Genomic DNA, 8,295 nt, shown 5'->3' with positions numbered 1-8,295 from the left:
ATCTGCCCTAAACCAAAGAATCTGTTTAGCACTTTTTTTCACCTGGGGCTGTGAGGACCTCTGGTGTCCAATTAGCTTCACTACAAACTAAATGGTCTTTCCGTGAAAATCAAGGAAAGTTCCGCAGAGGCTTAAAAATTGACTTCTTACAATGTTCAAATCGTAAAGTTTAAAGGCTGAAACACAGTTTGGAGATCACCTAGCCCAACCCCTTGACTAGCACAGTCATCCACTGATATCTAACCTCTGTTTCAACACCTCCAGCAAAAAAAAATGTCCACTATCTTTAAAGACAGTCTGATGTATTTACTGGACAACTTTTATTTTTAGGCATTTTTGTCTTCCAATCTACCTCTCTACTTTAAAATCAGCAAGCCCCCCAAACTTTGGTCACCAGGGACCGGTTCCATGCACCAAAGGGGGTGTGGTTTCGTGTACTGCCTGCATCTCACAGATGGTTTGCTTGTTTGCATGGCCCATTTGCTGGCATGCTGCAAACAGGGGATGGGGACCCCTATTTTAAATTGATTTATTTTTGTCCCATCTTCAGGAAGAATTCATATGTGAAAGTTTCAGAAACATAATAGATCCCTATCCTTTTATCTTCTCCAGGCTAAACAGGTTCTATATTTAGGCAAGAAAAACAAAATGCACAGGTGCAGATATGTGGTACCTGGCTCAATAGTAGTAACTGTGAGAGGGATCTTGGAATCCTAATGGACAGCCATTTAAATATGAGCCAGCAGTGTGCAGCAGCTGCCAAAAAAGCCAACACAGTTCTAGGCTGCATAAACAGAGGGATAGAATCAAGATCACATGAAGTGTTAATACCACTTTATAATGCCTTGGTAAAGCCACACTTGGAATACTGCATTCAGTTTTGGTCTCCCCGATGTAAAAAACATGTGGAGACTCTAGAAAGAGTGCAGAGAAGAGCAACAAAGATGATTAGGGAACTGGAAGCTAAAACATATGAGGAACAGTTGCAGGAACTGGGTTTGTCTAGTTTAATGAAAAGAAGGAGTAGGGGAGACATGAAAGCAGTGTTCCAATATCTTCTTTGCCACAAAGAAGAGGGAGTCAAACTATTCTCCAAGGCACCTGAGGGCAGAACAAGAAGCAATGGGTGGAAAATAATCAAGGAGAGAAACAACCTAGAACTAAGGAGGAATTTCCTGACAGTTAGAACAATTAATCAATAGAACAACTTGCTTCCAGAAGTTGTGAATGTTCCCACACTGGAAGTTTTTAAGAAGATGTTGGATAACCATTTGTCTAAAAATGGTGTAGGGTTTCCTGCCTAGGCAGGCGGTTGGACTGGAAGACCTCCAAGCTTCCTTCCAACTCTGCTATTGTATTATATTATTGTATTATCCAATGCCTCCAAACACTCTTCCTCTGCTTTTCCACCTTGGACTTGCCTTTCATCTTGGCTGCTGTCCAATTTCTCAGTGTTCTTTCTCAAACAGGGCACAATAATTTAGATGTAATTTGGACTGCACAAAACAGAGAGGAACAATGAGTTCTCCTCATACTGACACCACTGCATGCGTCTATTGCTACAGGCTAGGGCTGCGTTTACAGATAATCCTTGACTTACAGCCATTCATTTAGCAAATGCTCAACGTTATAAAGGCACTGAAAAAAGTGAGTTACAACTAGCCACAGCATCCCCATGCCTAAATGATCAAAATTTGGTTCTTGGCAACTGGCCTGTATTTATAATGATTGCACTGTCCCAGGGATCTGCAGTCACAATCTGTGCCCTTCCCAAGTGGCTTCTGACAAGCAAAATCAAAGGGGGGGGGAGACGGATTCACTTAACAACTGGTGTGGTTGGTTTAATAACTGTGGCAAAAAGGTGATTCACTTAACAACCATTTTGCTTAGCAGTGGGAATTCTGATTCCAACTCGTGGGTCATGAATTAAGGATTATGAGTCGCAGTGGCACAGTGGTTAGACTGCAATACCGCAGGCTACTTCTGCTCACTGCCAGCTGCCTGCAATTTGGCAGTTCAAATCTCGCCGGCTCAAGGTTGACTCAGCCTTCCATCCTTCCGAGGTGGGTAAAATGAGGACCCAGATTGTTGGGGGCAATAGGCTGATTCTATAAACCTCTTAGAGAGGGCTGTAAAAGCACTGTGAAGTGGAGTATAAGTCTAAGTGCTATTGCTATTACGTGTACAACTTTTGCAGCTGCATCACATTGTTGGCTGATGTTCAGCTTCTAAATCATTACGAGACCTAGATCCTAATTGCATGTACTGGTACTCAGTGTGTTTTCTCCATGTCCTCTGGGTTGCTATTTATTAATTTCTGTTAAATGCACAAATTAATTGGGGTTTCATTCCCTTGAGGGTCATTCTTCATTTTTGATGTAAACTGCTCTCTACTTTTTCTTCTTCTAAAGCCTCTGCACTGCCTAACTATTGAACAATGCTGAAGAATGGGAGTATCTTGGTGTAGGGTCTGCAAAGTTTCTTAAGCAAGACCATTGTTAAACCTTTTGTGCCACTGGTTGCTATTGTCATAGCGGGAGCGACTCTTCAAAATTGAAACTTAAATTTGTTCTAAGATCAGACAAAGAGAACACCTGCAGGGTCTTTAGTGCTCTCTGAACTTGGTTGGGTTTTTGCACATGTTTCATAAGATCATGTTAGACTAGACTCAGACAAATCAGATTATGGCTTAGTGCAAAGTATAAACCCAGTTTCACTTCTTCCCGGGTTCTCTAACCGAAGACTATCCTGTTTCAATCTTCATATTAACAGAACACAAATTTCAACTGACGTGTCAATGAAATTTTCTTCACACTGTTCCTTTGCACAAAGACATAGGAATTGGTGTAAATAGGAGAAGTGACTCACAATTATTATTATTATTATTATTATTATTATTATTATTATTATTATTAGCCCGTGGCCAAAAATACAGGGCCTTTGATTATATTGGGGTGGGGGGTGTTTAATCTTTCAGGCCACCCTCACTTGTGTGAGATGAATAAATATGTCATAAATAAATAAAAATGAACAGTCAAGCCAGATAAAGGCAGGAGTGAAAGAACAGGATTTTGTTTTGTTTTTTGGCCTCCAGATACGGCGCTAGACATCAGTTTTTTTTAAAAGGTTAGCAAATTCACGGGCATCAGCAATGAGCTATAATTGCAAAGAACAGAAACACTGTGAAGAAACAATGTGCCTCTGTTAATTAGATGCTGTTGAGGGCAAATAACTAGTGTTGATCATCCTGTTCTGTTTGTGATTCTTCTAAGGACATCTAACGTAACGTTCTGTAGATAACATGAGTGCTAGATGAGACCAAAGACTCTTACACTGCACAGGTGAAATTAAATAAAAATATACAGATGGTGGTCAACACTCTCACTTAGGTTTAACATCTACATAAGGGCTCTAGATGAGGTTTATTGGCCAAAAGAGGATCAGTTATATCTCCATCACTTGACCAATGAAGTGATGCAGTTCTGGTCTTATTCTTGGAGGCTATTGGGGAGTCTATATCAGAGGTGGTATTCAGTAGGTTCTGGAGAGCCAGTAGCAGAATTTTTAAGTAGTTCTGAGAAGTAGTAAATGCCACTTCTGACTGGCCCCCACCCCCATCTATTCTCTGCCTCCCGAGTCCCAGCTGATTGGGAGGGAATGGGGATTTTGCAGTATCCTTCCCCTGCCATGCCCACCACAGAATACCACTACTGGTCTATATATATAGAGAGGAACAGATTTAAGCTTAAACCAAACAGCTATAAATTCATGAGTTTTCCAGTTGCTAGAAATTCTCCATCTTTGAGTGAAGATGCATTTCCTGTCCTCAATAGAGTTGCATCTCCCCAAACAGACCTGGTACTTAATTTAGGAAATCTTCTTGGACTCACAGCTGGAACATTAGGTGGCAGTTGTGGCCAGGAAGACTTTTGTACAAATTCATCTGTAGACTAATTGTGCCCTTTCTTGGACAGGGAGTCCTTTCTCATGGTCACTTATGTGTTGACCACTTTTCATGCAGAGTGCAGCATGGCATTCTTCATGAGACTACTCAGAAGCTGATTTACTCCAGAATTTCACAGAACAAGCAGTCAAGGAGCATACATCAGGAAGCCCATGTAGTACTTTTGCTATATGAACAACACTACATGCTAGTGAGATTCTTAGGTGCAATTCAAGGTCCTAGCAATTATTTCTAAAGAGCTTTATAGTGTCAGACCTGGAAATCTGACGGACCACCTCTCCCATTATTTCTGCATATCTTATCATAATTTGCAATGTTTCATACCCCATGTGTCATTGGATGACAGCCAGGAAATGCACCTTCTCTGTCATAGCATCTGCCCCCCGTCCCTTGAGGTTCAAATTATTTCAACTCTGATATCTTTTAAATGAGCTTTGAAAGCTTGTTCCCCTCCCCAACATCTGGGTTACCTCAGGAGTGTCTCTCTACTATGTATTATCTGCTTTGGTTATGGCGTATATCTATACCCTCCCATTGTGTTTATTCTTTTCTACCTTCATTTAGTATTATACAGTGGTGGGATCCTCCCCATTTAACAACCGGTTTGGTGATCGCATGATTTGCGCTTGTGCTTCGCATGTGCCCGCATCTGACATGTACTGCACACATGTGCACAGTTTGAAGAAATCTTCACTTCCGGGTTTCTTCAGAGGAGTAACACAGCTGATTCGCGCGGCAATCTGCTCTGCCGCACTAATAGGCTGAGAAAATAAAGGTAGAAAAATAGGGCGGGCGGGTGGGTTGGCCCATCTGATCATTGGGATGAACCAGTTCGCTCCCAGCTGATCGTCGGAGCTACCAGGTTCGCCCGAACTGGTCCGAACCGGTAGAATCTCACCCCTGGTATTATAATTGTTTTTAATGTCTATGTCACTGAGAACCAGTGTTGAGTTGTGTGACTTCTTATATCAAAATAAATAAATAAATATCCCAGATGTTGGCCTGGAATTTTACTTTGGAAGTTGCTATTGCCCTTTGTTGGAGAAGTTTATGTTATCTTGGGGGCTGCCTCTATGATCCTCTCAAAGCATCTTAAGACTCAAGTCAAGCTGGTGCTGTTAACATAGAACTATTTAATAATCCTGATATTACATTATAGGATAACAAGCAGAGGTGGTATTCAGCCGGTTGTCTCCAGTTCAGGCGAACCCATAGCGGCAGCTGCGGGAGGCTCTGCCCGCCCACCCTGACATAATGCATGAGCACTGCACATGCACAGAAGGTGGTGCGCATTTGCAGATGCGGCGAATGCGCTGATATTTGCGAACCAGTAGGGAAGGTAAGTGAATCCCACCGCTGGAACAAGGTAATAAAATACTATAATACCCCGTTACAGGGTAACAAGGCGATATAATACTGTTATGAATACATGTAGTTGTGTTAAGCCCTGCTAAAGTGAAACTAACCTTTAGATGACCCTAACTGTTAACTCCAACTGTTTTGGAGGGAAACGTAGAACATTCATATTTGGGCAGGGTTTTTCATGTATTATGATTGGTTAAGGCCCTGTGAGCCCAGGTTATAAATTACAGGCATTTGCTTGCTGTTCCTCAGTTAAACCTTTTCATTCAATAAACGCTGTTGCAGCTATGCGGGTTTATTCCTTGCCTACTGAACCCCCCCTGCACAATAAATACTATAATACTTTGCCTGTTCTTCAGCACTAGATTCCATCAGGCCTCTCTACAAAGAATGTGGAAAGGTTTACATTTCATGGGTTCATTTGGTTCAAAATGTCCCTGGCATTACTACAGGGCCCATGTAAAAAGAGCAGGGAAGGAGATGAATTCTTCCAAAGGGGTTATCAGATAAAATGTGAGACCGGTGGGGCAGTTTGCTCTGATAAGTATTTGAAGTCAGCACTTGTCCCATCAGTTATCTTAAAAATAGAATCCGCTCCTCATTTAAGGCCCTTGAGGCATGTTTGATGACCCTGCTATTTAGGATCTAAGTGGTGACCCAAGAGGAGGCCCCCAGTGGCAATGAGAGGCGCTTCTTCCCTTTTACCTGATTTTACTTCAGATATGGAATGAAAGACTAGAACTTTGGAAGACAATGTCTTCTGAGCCACCTCCTGGGTTTTGTATTCTCTGCCCAGATAAGCATTTGCATCAGAAACGGGGGTATGTTAACTTCCTCCTTGCTTCTTACATCAGATCTTTTTGGAAAGTGTGAGGCTTTCATGTCCTTGATCTGTGATATATTCAAATATATACTTTTGTAAACTTGAAAATGTGCCAATCCTACTCAACATCAGGATTCCAAGTAACACCCCCAACGAAAGAAGATTCCGAGGCTTGAAGTTCTTCAAAGTTCCATTTTATTAGAGATGTCGTATTGCCACATCTGGGAAAACCTGAATCTGAAAGCTTCCAGGTTTTCCCCACGCAAAAGTCCCTGCCCATCACCCACATGTCCATCACATGGCCCAATCAGGCACCGTCCCAACTGGAGATGCCTCCCAGTTACGCCACCCCAGGTGCGAGGCAAGATGTCCTGGACTCTCTGAGAAAGAAATATTATTTAGACTATATATCTCCCATACTCCATATAATCCCCCCTCCCATTTTCCCACAGCAGAAAATGTGGCAGGCATGAAGGCCCAAGGTAAAAGATGGCTTCCAGGTCTGACACTCAAACTGATAAAGAGTATAACTGCTTCAGAAGGCATGACAGCCCTGGAATTATTTGTATGGTTTGAAAGTCTTTTCACATTTTCTGGTTGTTTGATTGGTTTGGTTGCACTGTTAAGATTCTAGTTGTATCTTAGAATTCTAAACTGGGTATCTTTTCTCCATCCCATTAAAATTAATGCTTTTTTTTAAAAAAAAGAAAGATTGTAAGTCATCAAACTTTTGGAGAAACTCTGCAGATATCTTTGCTTTGTGTATATAATAAGGTATATGTAAATTATAAGCATGTATGTTTATAATTGATAGTCCTGGTCCAAGAAACTGAAAATGGTGCAATAAAGATCCAGTTAAAATAAATATTTTCTTGCTTTGCTTCTTCAGTTAGAAGAGTATAACAAAATGAAAGTTTAAAAAATCAGGTGAAATTTCAATGAGCCACAATTAAAAATATAAAAACAAAAACAAAACAAAACATAGTTTCCTCATTAAAGAGCCAACAATTAAAAGATAGGCATACTGTTTTCTTGGATAAAATTAATCCCCCTTTACCTGCTTTCTGCTCCATCTAAACTATTAAAAGCATGTGATATAAAATACTTCAGATTATATACATACTGTATATATTTTCCCCTGAACTGCAGTCAATAAGCTAAATTAGAGAAAAAGTGATTGGGCCATTCAAAGTATAAAGCAGAAAACTGGTAAATAAGTGCTTAGAAAAAGGTTAATTTCTTTTGAATATGTAGTTTAACTATAATTAGTGCATGAATGAATTGAAAAATATGATTTCATTGTGATGGAAGATTGAGAGAATTAATGTAGTATAAGAGACTGATTAGAAATTCTGAGTGTGTGAGAGACCAATTTTTGCAAGTTTGGAAAAATGAATGTGGAAAAGAAAGAAAAAAGAGAAAGCAGAATGTTGACTACAGGAAGAGAAAATATGAGTCCTATATGAAAAAACAGCTTACTCTCCCAACACAATTAATGCAATGAATATAATGAAAGAGGATGCAAAAGTTACTTGGAACAGAGTAGATAAAAATAAGTTACAAGGTATCACAGAATCTTTAGCACAGATTTATGCTAAATACACTTAAAAAACAAGTTCCTTGGTGATGAAATGAAAGAGACAATGGATGAGAAAAGTTGCATAAAAGAAAACAATTGTTGTGAAAACAACTACGTATAGAAAATTATAAAGGCTAAGGTTGGAATATTTTGGACATGTGATGCGACACTTGGAAAAATATGCCATACTTCACTTCTCCAGGGAAAGATTGAAGGCAAATGAGGTCCAGGCAGAAGAAAAACATCATGGCTTCAAAATCTAACGGACTGGTTGGACAAAACTCAGCAGCACTTTTTTGTGTGGCTGTTGATAAAAATAGGATCGCCAATATGATCACCAACATCTGATGATGGATATGGCACAAGAAGAAGAATAGAAAATTAGGTTACCTTTATTTTTTTGGGGGGTGGTGGTGTTATCTCTTGTTTCCTATTTATTTGCCTTACTATTTCTTAATTATCTCCTATACTTTCATAATTTTATACTAAAAGGAAATAATGTAATGGGTGGGTATATAGATATAGGTGTTGCAGAGAGCCCTGGGAAAGATCAAAAGAGTTACATAG

The sequence above is a fragment of the Thamnophis sirtalis genome, unplaced genomic scaffold (assembly GCF_051295495.1).
Source record: "Thamnophis sirtalis isolate CommonGarterSnake01/CBP01778 unplaced genomic scaffold, rThaSir2_p1.2 scaffold_3, whole genome shotgun sequence".
Classification (NCBI taxonomy): domain Eukaryota; kingdom Metazoa; phylum Chordata; class Lepidosauria; order Squamata; family Natricidae; genus Thamnophis; species Thamnophis sirtalis.
The sequence above is the reverse complement of the archived record's forward strand: the minus strand, read 5'-3'. Positions refer to the sequence as shown.